Genomic DNA, 9,272 nt, shown 5'->3' on the forward strand with positions numbered 1-9,272 from the left:
ATGAGAGGTACTCTTCTGGATCATTGCTTCCATTGAACTTGGGCATTGTGAACTTGAGCTTGCCATAGTGTTGCTCTTCATTGTGTTGTTGGTGATGGTGATGGTGACGTCCTTGACGTGGAGGATTGTCATCCTCATGTTGCTATTGGCACGGATGAAGTCCATGATCAACTTGCTCTTGTTGTACTTGAGGTTGAGGTGGAGCTTGACGAGCTTGTTGAGGGCCTTGTGGAGCTTGACGTTGCACACGCGGTTGGTAGTTCCTCTCTTGGATTTCTTCTCGAAGGGCTTCCTCTTGATTGCGCCGCTCTCGATTGCGGTTGGCAATGGCTCGGCTCGAATCTTGAAGGGCACGTTGCGCCTCAAGAGCTTGCGCTTCATGTTGTTGTTGTTGAAGACGTTGAGCCTCGGCGTCTTGTTCCTCTTGGTGTAGACGTGCTCATTCTTCTTCTTGGTGCCTTAGTCGTTGCCTTTCTTGAGCTTGAGCAAAAAAGACTTGGTTTGATTGAGGACGAGGGATTTGCTCATCGACTTGTTCTTGTGAATGCTTCTCATGTAGCGGGTTCCGAGATGCATGCCGGTCTTGACGCGCAGCTCGACGAAGAGTGTTTGATGACGGTGTACTTGTGTCGGAGAAGGTGTCGTCGGAGTGTCGACTTGAGCGGCTCCGTCTTGAGTATGAAGAAGTGGAAGGACTCCGATTCCTCATCAAGGCGCGGATCTCATCCATTCTTGCATCATTCTCTTGCTTTTGAGCATTGAATTTGTTGTCGAAGTAGTCCCTCATTGCTTGTTGCTCTTGGTGCAATGCCTTTTGAGCTCCAAATAGGTGGTTCTTGGTGACGAATGATGACATGTCGTTGTCATTCTCGATGAGAGGTGCAGTGGTAGAAGAACTTGTCCTATCCATCATTTCAATAAAATGTAAGTGGTAGAAGGAAAAGAACGTGTACCAAATGTACCTTGACCGAAGTTGAAGGTGAATCAAGTTCACTCAAATGCGGACAATGAAATAGCACTGTTGGTACCAATTCTTGTCGGTTCTCACACCTACACACGTAAAAGCTTATGGTGGAGCTTGGTTAGGATGGTGGCACGAAATTTGATGCAATAGTAAGTGAGCTTCAATAATGTTGGAAAAGATTCACAAATTTGCAAATGCAACAAGTAGACCAAGCAAGTATGGGTACACGGAAACACACACGCAAATAGATAAATGGGATTGTGCAACCCAAAATTGAGCCAAAATGTGGGAAACCACGAAATGCTCTTGTTGCACAATACTAGAGAGACGCTAGCACGATTGCAAAATAGGCGGATACGCAAACTTGTGCACAACCTACTAGGAAAAAATGCAACTATCTCTATCCCAAATATGCTATATGTATGGTATTTCGGTGCAATGATCCAAGATGATCCAATATGACAATCTTAATGTATTATGATGCTATGGTTCTTGTTCATAAGCTCTTTGCTTATCTTTCCTCTTTGCTTAAAAGCTTGTGTGGCTCTTTCACTTTTGAGCTCTTTTCTCATGCAAAACTTCATGAACCAAGATAGCAATTATGTATGCGATGACAACTTTGTGACACACAAGTTGATCTCAAGATATGCACCACTATTGTATGGTATGTATGCTATGGAGTATGATCACTAATGTGCACAAGTCATGTTGCCTGCAATACTCAACGGCTAGTCTCGATAGGTAAGCTACGCAAAATGAGGCAATGTGGGTTATCAATGCAATTGCAAGTTATGACAAAGATGTCGTCGAAGTTACCGTCCTTGGTGATGATGAGACACTTGTGAAGATGAGCCTTGGTGGTGATGACGTCAACCTTACCTAGATAGCCGAAACACAAAAGGATACGGGACCCACAACTCAAAATCTCAAGGACCAAAATATGGCAAAAATCGTCATAGGAGGTAGCGGGGAAGATTTTGGTGTATGTGGGTTTGGAAGATGTGGTGGAATGTGGGGTTGTCGTGGTGGCCGAACTGTCAAACTTCAGTTTCGTCAGGGTTTCACGGACGTCCGGGCTTTTACGGTCGTCCGGACTTCGTCGGACGTCCGACCTTGTCCGGTCGTCCGGAGCCTGGGCAAAGATCGGGCTCGAGAAGAAGAACTGCGAGATTTTCCGAGGAAGAAGAAGATGGTGAGGTCGAAATCGAGTGATATGGTGGATGGAAAAGGGTGGGGAGGGTGGGGAAAGCTAGATCCACACGCAGAAACACAAATCCATGGACCAAATCCAACAAAATCGCAACTCACAAACAAATCACAAAAAAATTGGGGCTATTTTTGGTGGGGAATTTTTGGAATTAGGACGAAAACAACAAAATCAAGCTAGAAAACACAGGATAGGGGCTCCAAGACGTGATCAACGTGGCTCATGATACCAAGATGATGTAGGGTGGAACCCTAGATGGATGATCTTTCACGTTTGGAGTGGATCCTACAGGGAATCACGAAGAACACACGGAAGCACAAAGGGGAAACACGGGGAAAACGACATAGAATCAATCACATGAGTGCTAGATCACCGACAACATAGAGTGACATAAGATCAACAATCAACCAAGGTAAGGATACAAAGGAACAATTCTTCTCCGTACGGAGGTCTTGATGGTCTTCCCTAGAAAGGGGTCTTGAATCCGCTTGGGGGATCTTCTCCGAAGAGGTCCTGAGCTCCAAGGAGAAGTAGCCAAGTGGATGAGCAAGGCTCTCACACAAAATATGAGCTAAACCTATGCTACCCGTACCAGGAGGTGGGGCGTCCTATTTATAGTCTTAGTGCAAATGGAAGTCAAAACTAAGGGGTACAAGGGCTCCAGCCCGCATACACGGTCACTCAGGTGTCGGTCGTCCGGAGGCTCGGGACAGTCTGGACGTCTGGTCGGGCTCGGGCGTCTGTAGAATTAGCTCTGTCGTGGGCGCGTCGGACGTCCGGATGGGGTCGGTCATCCGGAGCTTCATGACGGTCCGGACGTCCGGAAGTCGTCGGTCGTCCGTAGACTCGGTTCGGGCGTGCATCGGTCGGACGTACGGAGGTCTCGGTCGTCCGTAGATTTGGTTCGTATGCCTAGCTATCGGACATCTGGAGGGCGTCGGTCATCCGTGGCCTGGGAGTCGTCGGACGTCCGGGCTTGGTCGGACATCCGATGTCTGTAGCTTCAGCAGCATCTCTTCTTCTTCAACATGCTTGGGGTCCTCGCCGTCTTGGCTCTTGCAAGTAGTAGATCCTTGGCTCACCTCCATGTACCTGATTACACATAGAGTCTCCAAATGAGGTAGTAGCCATGTCTCGTGAGTAGAAAGAGGGAGTTCGGAGAGGAGCGAGTTCACCTTATCTTCGATAGCCTTAGCTCGGGCTCTTGTCATGGGTCCAAGTGGTGTTGAGGGAGATGTAGGCACGTCCATGGGGATGAGCGAGGGATGCTCCGCATCAGACTCCCAAAAACTTTTTACATGCATGTTGTAGCCGGCTATTGCGACCTTTGAACGCGGAGCAGCCGCGTGCACCCGGAAGCGGCACGGGCGACGCTCTCTTGGCCGGCGCGCCGCTTCAATGCCAATGCCAGTGAGAGGTCGCGTCCGCTCTGGCTGGGAATGAATGCGGCACTGACCGTTTTGGGCGGGAAGCATGCGCGGGTGATGAAGAGGGTTCGGGTTGGTCAGGACCGGCCGTGGCAGCGGTCCGGACGTGCGCAAACAAGAGATGTTGTATGTTAATATTGCTGCATATATAATTAACAATGTAAATAATGTGGCAGTTGGACAAATATGATTGGAGATGGAGATGGAAATGGAATTTTACGTAAACACAGATATGCATGTCTATGTCTATGTGTGTGTGCGCGACGACTCTCGCGACCTGGAAGCGGGGGCGTGTTTTTGATCGGGTTTTCTTTCATGGTACGTTAGAAAATCAGTTTGTCTAATTCACATCTAGATGTTATTTAAGGATATCACATCTAAGCTCCCACAAGTATATAATGTAGCAACAAGAAACAAAAAAAACTAGGACAAAAAAAATAGACCACAAACAGAGTGGACATCAACTTAGATGTGACATAACTATGTCACATCTAGATGTGTCCTAGACAAACCCTTAAAAAATTGTCTGCTAGTTTTCGTTTCTTTTTTTGGGAACGCACGTATTCTATTTAAAACCACTGCTATGGAGAGATATTTTCTCCATTATAGCCTCTTGTTTGATAGAGTTTCTCGCGTCTCGCTCTCTCACCATCTCCATATCAAAACAAGAGGACAGTGTCCAATCTATCTCTCTCCTCACCGGTGGTCACAGATCGGTCAAATCCCGTCCGCTGCAGGAGGTGAGGAGGTGCAGCGTTGACGTTGTCGCCATCGGTGACGGGGGGGGGGGGGGGGGCAATGCGCATCGTCCTCTCGGAGCCGGCGCTGGCATGGACGAAGATCCTCCGCGCCCTTGTTCGCTACCGTCGTGTGGGCAGATCCCGCCTGCCCGCCTAAACGACATCTCGCCCACCTGAGGTATAACTTCTTGTACTGGTCCAGCTCCCCAGGTCGCTGCGTGCGGGTTTTCTTCTATGCGACTACTCCCCAGCTCCCCATGCATAGTAGCTAGGGTTCGTCAGCTGGTCCAACATCACCTACTAGTACTATTATAGAGGAAATGCCACACGAAAAGTTGTCCTGATTTATGCCTCGGTGGAGGTATACATGTTGTTTCGACAAAAAGTACATGGTCGTTGTGCGGTCATTGTCCATATGGTGGTAGTACTATCACTGGTTAAATGAAGAAATGCTTTTTTTCTCGGGTATCCTGGTTTAGTTCCCATCAAGATATAATTATGATGCTTCTATTTGTTGGTGTACTTTTCATTAACCCTTTTTTATATTTTGGAAATAGCGATGCGTGTCTCCATACCCGGGCATGTCTTCCTCAATTTTAGTGGAACTACACAAAATTGGATGGCCATTGTTGTTCTACCTCACTGTCCTCTGCCACGTGGTTCTTCCTTCCTCGAGCTTGATTACTGAGAAGAAACAGACCACAGTGAGGATTTGTCGAACTTCATAGGTGCCTCACACAAACTTGATGCCAAATGGATGATGCATCACCACGATGACCTATCGATTGTCATGGTCGCGCCTCATGGTTGCGTCGGCTGGTGAAGCTGATCGATTTTCAATGAAAAACAAGCTGTCTTCCATCAGTGCTCTTTGCTTGTTACGCACAAAGATGATATCCTTCATCGGTTCACCTTGGTTGCGTTGGAGACGCTGTCGTCTTTCACGTTGGTGCAATTTTATCACACAATTGGCTATGAACCAAATGTTTCCTCGAAGAAGGATCGACGTTGGTACTAAGAGCATAAGTTTTTGTATTGATTTCTAAGCCTTCTCACAACTTTGTCTCCAGCTCCCCTGTAATTTTATTTGTCCAGCTATTAACTTTGATTTAAAAAATGGTGTGGACTAAAAACCCGGATGGACGTAGTAGCCCTCCATTTTCATTTACTCCGTATATTAGATTTTACTGAAGTCAAACTTTGTAATACTCTCAAAACTTTCCGATAATTGAAATTAAAATTCTTTATTTGTACACACTCTCACACATTTCCGATAATTTGGCGCATGTGTGGTTGTTCACTTAAGGGAGGGTAGTGTACCACATGTGAACGACAGGAAGTGCGACCAGGACGCGTGGGCGTGGATCGTTAGTTCATCGGAAGTAGTACTAGTTTTCTTCACTGTACATTAAATAAAGAGTTTCATTTCATGCTTACACAATTTAAAACGATTGTTATGGAGAGAATAAGAAAACCACTCCACTATATATTAGTCGTATACACATGAGAGTACTATATGGACGCATCTTCATTGACATAGTGCACCTGCCTTTGGGTTTATGACAGGTGGGCCCAAAATGTGGCTGGCTCACCTATCATACAGCCAAAAGCGGATGGAGTGAAGGCACCGGAGCTCAGTCCGTACTACATTAGTATATATATAAGCGGTATCCTCAATTCTTGTTCGCTAGGGTTTGCACTCTCCACACGCTCGCCGCAATACATATATGTTACACGCTGGAGGCTTAGCATTCATTTGCTAGGGTTTGCTATATTCATAGTCTCTCACCCTCTCTTCACCAGATCTAAACAAGACTGCGTTGGCCTCTTATCTCTCTCTCCCCCCTCATAGCTGGTGAAGGAGGCGTCTGTATCCCGCCGCACCGGGAAGGGGAGGAGGTGCAGCGTTAACTCTAGCGCCTTCGGCGAGGGAGGCAATCCACTGGCGGCTGCACTGTTCTCTTTCACCCAGCGCCTGTGCGGGAGGGCCACCAACCCCTTCTTCCTCGCTGTCGTACGTAGTGTGGGCAGATCCGGCCTCCCGCCGCACGCCTTGCCACATCCCGATGACCCTAAGGTATAAGTTTCTTTTAAACGGTCATTGCTCTAGCTGCATGTGGATCTTTTTCGATCTGTAGTCGAATCTAGGTCTTGGTTCAAAGAGGAAAGAAAGGTGCGGTGGGGTGGATCATGAATCTAGGACGTGGTTCAGTGAGGAAAGGAGGGAGGAAAAGTAGTATAGGCTGGCTATCCAGCCGCTTTGTTGGTCGAAAAGGGAAAAAGGGGGTAACCCAGTACACACATCTGTAAGTAACCGACCTCTTTGTTTAAAAGGGAAAGGAACTGGGGGGTCGGGTTGTTTGTGCAGGACTAGATTTGCTGCCCTCACATAGGAAAAAAGTTCAAAGAGAACAAATATGGGACCAACACAGATATGCTGCTTGGCTACATACTCTGCATCACCCATTTATACGTGTGGACGCACATGGTGCTAGCATGTCCCATACAGCTATTTTGCTGTTGTTAATCTAAGAATGCCGCCGGAAAATTGAAGCAATGCCACCGTTAAAGGTAAATTACATTTTTTAACGAATGTTGTTTCAAGAGAGTGTCTCTGTTAATATGAATCAATGCAACCGTTTTAGAAATGCTACTATCCTACTTTGTTTTCCATCCAAGATAAGTTAGATGCTTCTTTCTGTCACCGTTTGTTTCATCCTCCTTTATCGTTGTTTCCTTTTTTGGCTCTGTTAAAACATGGGTATTGATTCAACTTGTTGCTATTGCGACATTTTGCTTCGCTACTCAAAACACTTATGTTTTAAGAGTGTTTTGTGCAGTTCAACTTGAATGTCACACCGGTGACTTTGCTTAATTTTGGTGGAACTGCACAAAAGGAGATCGAGATTTGTTTCCAGTGTTCCTGTCGAGTTGTTTCAAATCTTGGTCTCAACCACATGATATCTATTCAACTTGTTGCTATTGCGACATTTTTCTTCGCTACGCGAAACACTTTGCTTGATTTCAGTGCAACTGCACAAAATGATATCGGATTTCCTATTCATGTTAGCAGATTCATATTTTATCCTGGTGTTCTCATGAAAGGTCAGTATAGGCCTTCATCCACATGATTGTGTAGTGTGCTTTGAGATGTTGTGCTACTTGTATTGGTACTGTTTTAAATAAATGTTGAATTGAAGCTATTGTATTGCTGTCTTTTCCCATTAAGTAGTGAACAAAAATGGGACCAACCCAGACATGATGCTTGTTGCTTTGTTACAACAAACTCTGCATCACCCCCTTTATAAGTAGATGGAAGCACATATTTTTGTTGCGCCCACTCTCCCCTGGAACTGTTTGTGCTTTTTGTTAATCTAATGTCGGTGGTAAAATTAAGAAATGCCACTCTCAGAATTAATTAACCACTGAATCTTAGTTCAAAACTGCAACACTTGTTAGGAATGGTACTATCCTGCTTTGTAGTTCTTTCTACATGTTTAACCAAGGTATTGTTAAGATAATGTCTCTTTAAAAATGAATCAGTCGCATTGTTTTAGGAATGGTACTTTTCTGCTTTGTCGTTCTTTATACATGTTGAACCAAGGCATTCTTAAGATAATGTCTCAGTCAATATGAATGAATCACACTGATGGAGAATTGCTCCTCTCCTGCTTTGTTTCCCATTAAGACAAGTCATCAACCGTTATTTCTCAGTAATTGTTTCCCTTATACCTATTGTTGCTTACAGGGATATCAAAATTAAAGCTCGGTTTTATTCCGACTTTGATTTTAGTTGAACTGCACAAAAGGAGCCACTGTGTCCAAGGCAAACTGCTGCGTTACTGGGTCCAGTTGGTCGTTCCACTTTACAGAAAGAAGCAGTCACTAGATGCGGTACATTACATAAGGAATGACCAAGAAGCTTTACAGAGTATTATTAGACACCTAAGACATGACTAGTCTACAGAGACCATTGGCACTTTAACAACACGTGGAGTGCCCTGGGCAAAAAGTTCCCAAACAAGTACAAGAAGCTAAGACAGGACACAATCATAGGCATTACATATTTTGAATGGGAAAAGCTTGTCAAAGTTTAATCATTGATGTTAGCAAGAAGACGTTAGTTTAATATATTGGAATTGGAAAACCTTGTCAAAATTTGCTCATTGATGTTAGCAAGAAGATGTTAGTTTAATATATTGGAATTGGAAAACCTTGTCAAAATTTGCTCATTGATGTTAGCCAGAAGACATGCATTTGATATTTTTGAGTGGGACGCCCTTGCTGTGAGCAGCGTCGAGTGTTTTTCCTATTCTTGTGTTCAGTTTAGAAGTAAATAGTTACTCTGCTGAGATATTCCTGTGTTAAGAGTTTGTTCTGAATATTGTCTATGTAACCAGGCCTTGTGTTTGATTGCAAAGTTGAGCTTGGAATGTTGTGGCATGCGGCATCACGACCTGTTCACCGTGCCTCCTGAGAATAATGCTTCGTGATATTAGGACGTGATTGGATCGTCGTTTTCCAACCAATACCGCTTGTAAAACTGACGCTTGTAAATTAAAGCAGATGGTCTCGGGCGAAGGCACTTGGTTGGTTGATTTCGACTAGTAAAATATCGAAAGTACTTCACACATGATAAAAACGTTGAACGACACTCGAACGATTGCTAATCCAGCCGTTAGCTGCTGTTTCAGCCTTACCCATGGATGGCAAGATATGCACGTCGTGCATGTATCGTCTGGTAATGTCGTCCATATAGCAATGCTCGTAAAATATACATTGGTCTCTCAAATTACATGCGTAACCCGCCGGTTTTACTTACAGACCTCGGGCCTTCCGATGACGAGTAAATTACACTTGTATGTTAATTCAGGTTTGAAATAAACCAGAGCTCCCAAGCGCGGCCTTACCGTTTCATGCCGTCTCATTTTCTC

This window comes from Triticum aestivum, chromosome 1B (genome assembly GCF_018294505.1).
Source record: "Triticum aestivum cultivar Chinese Spring chromosome 1B, IWGSC CS RefSeq v2.1, whole genome shotgun sequence".
Lineage (NCBI taxonomy): Eukaryota > Viridiplantae > Streptophyta > Magnoliopsida > Poales > Poaceae > Triticum > Triticum aestivum.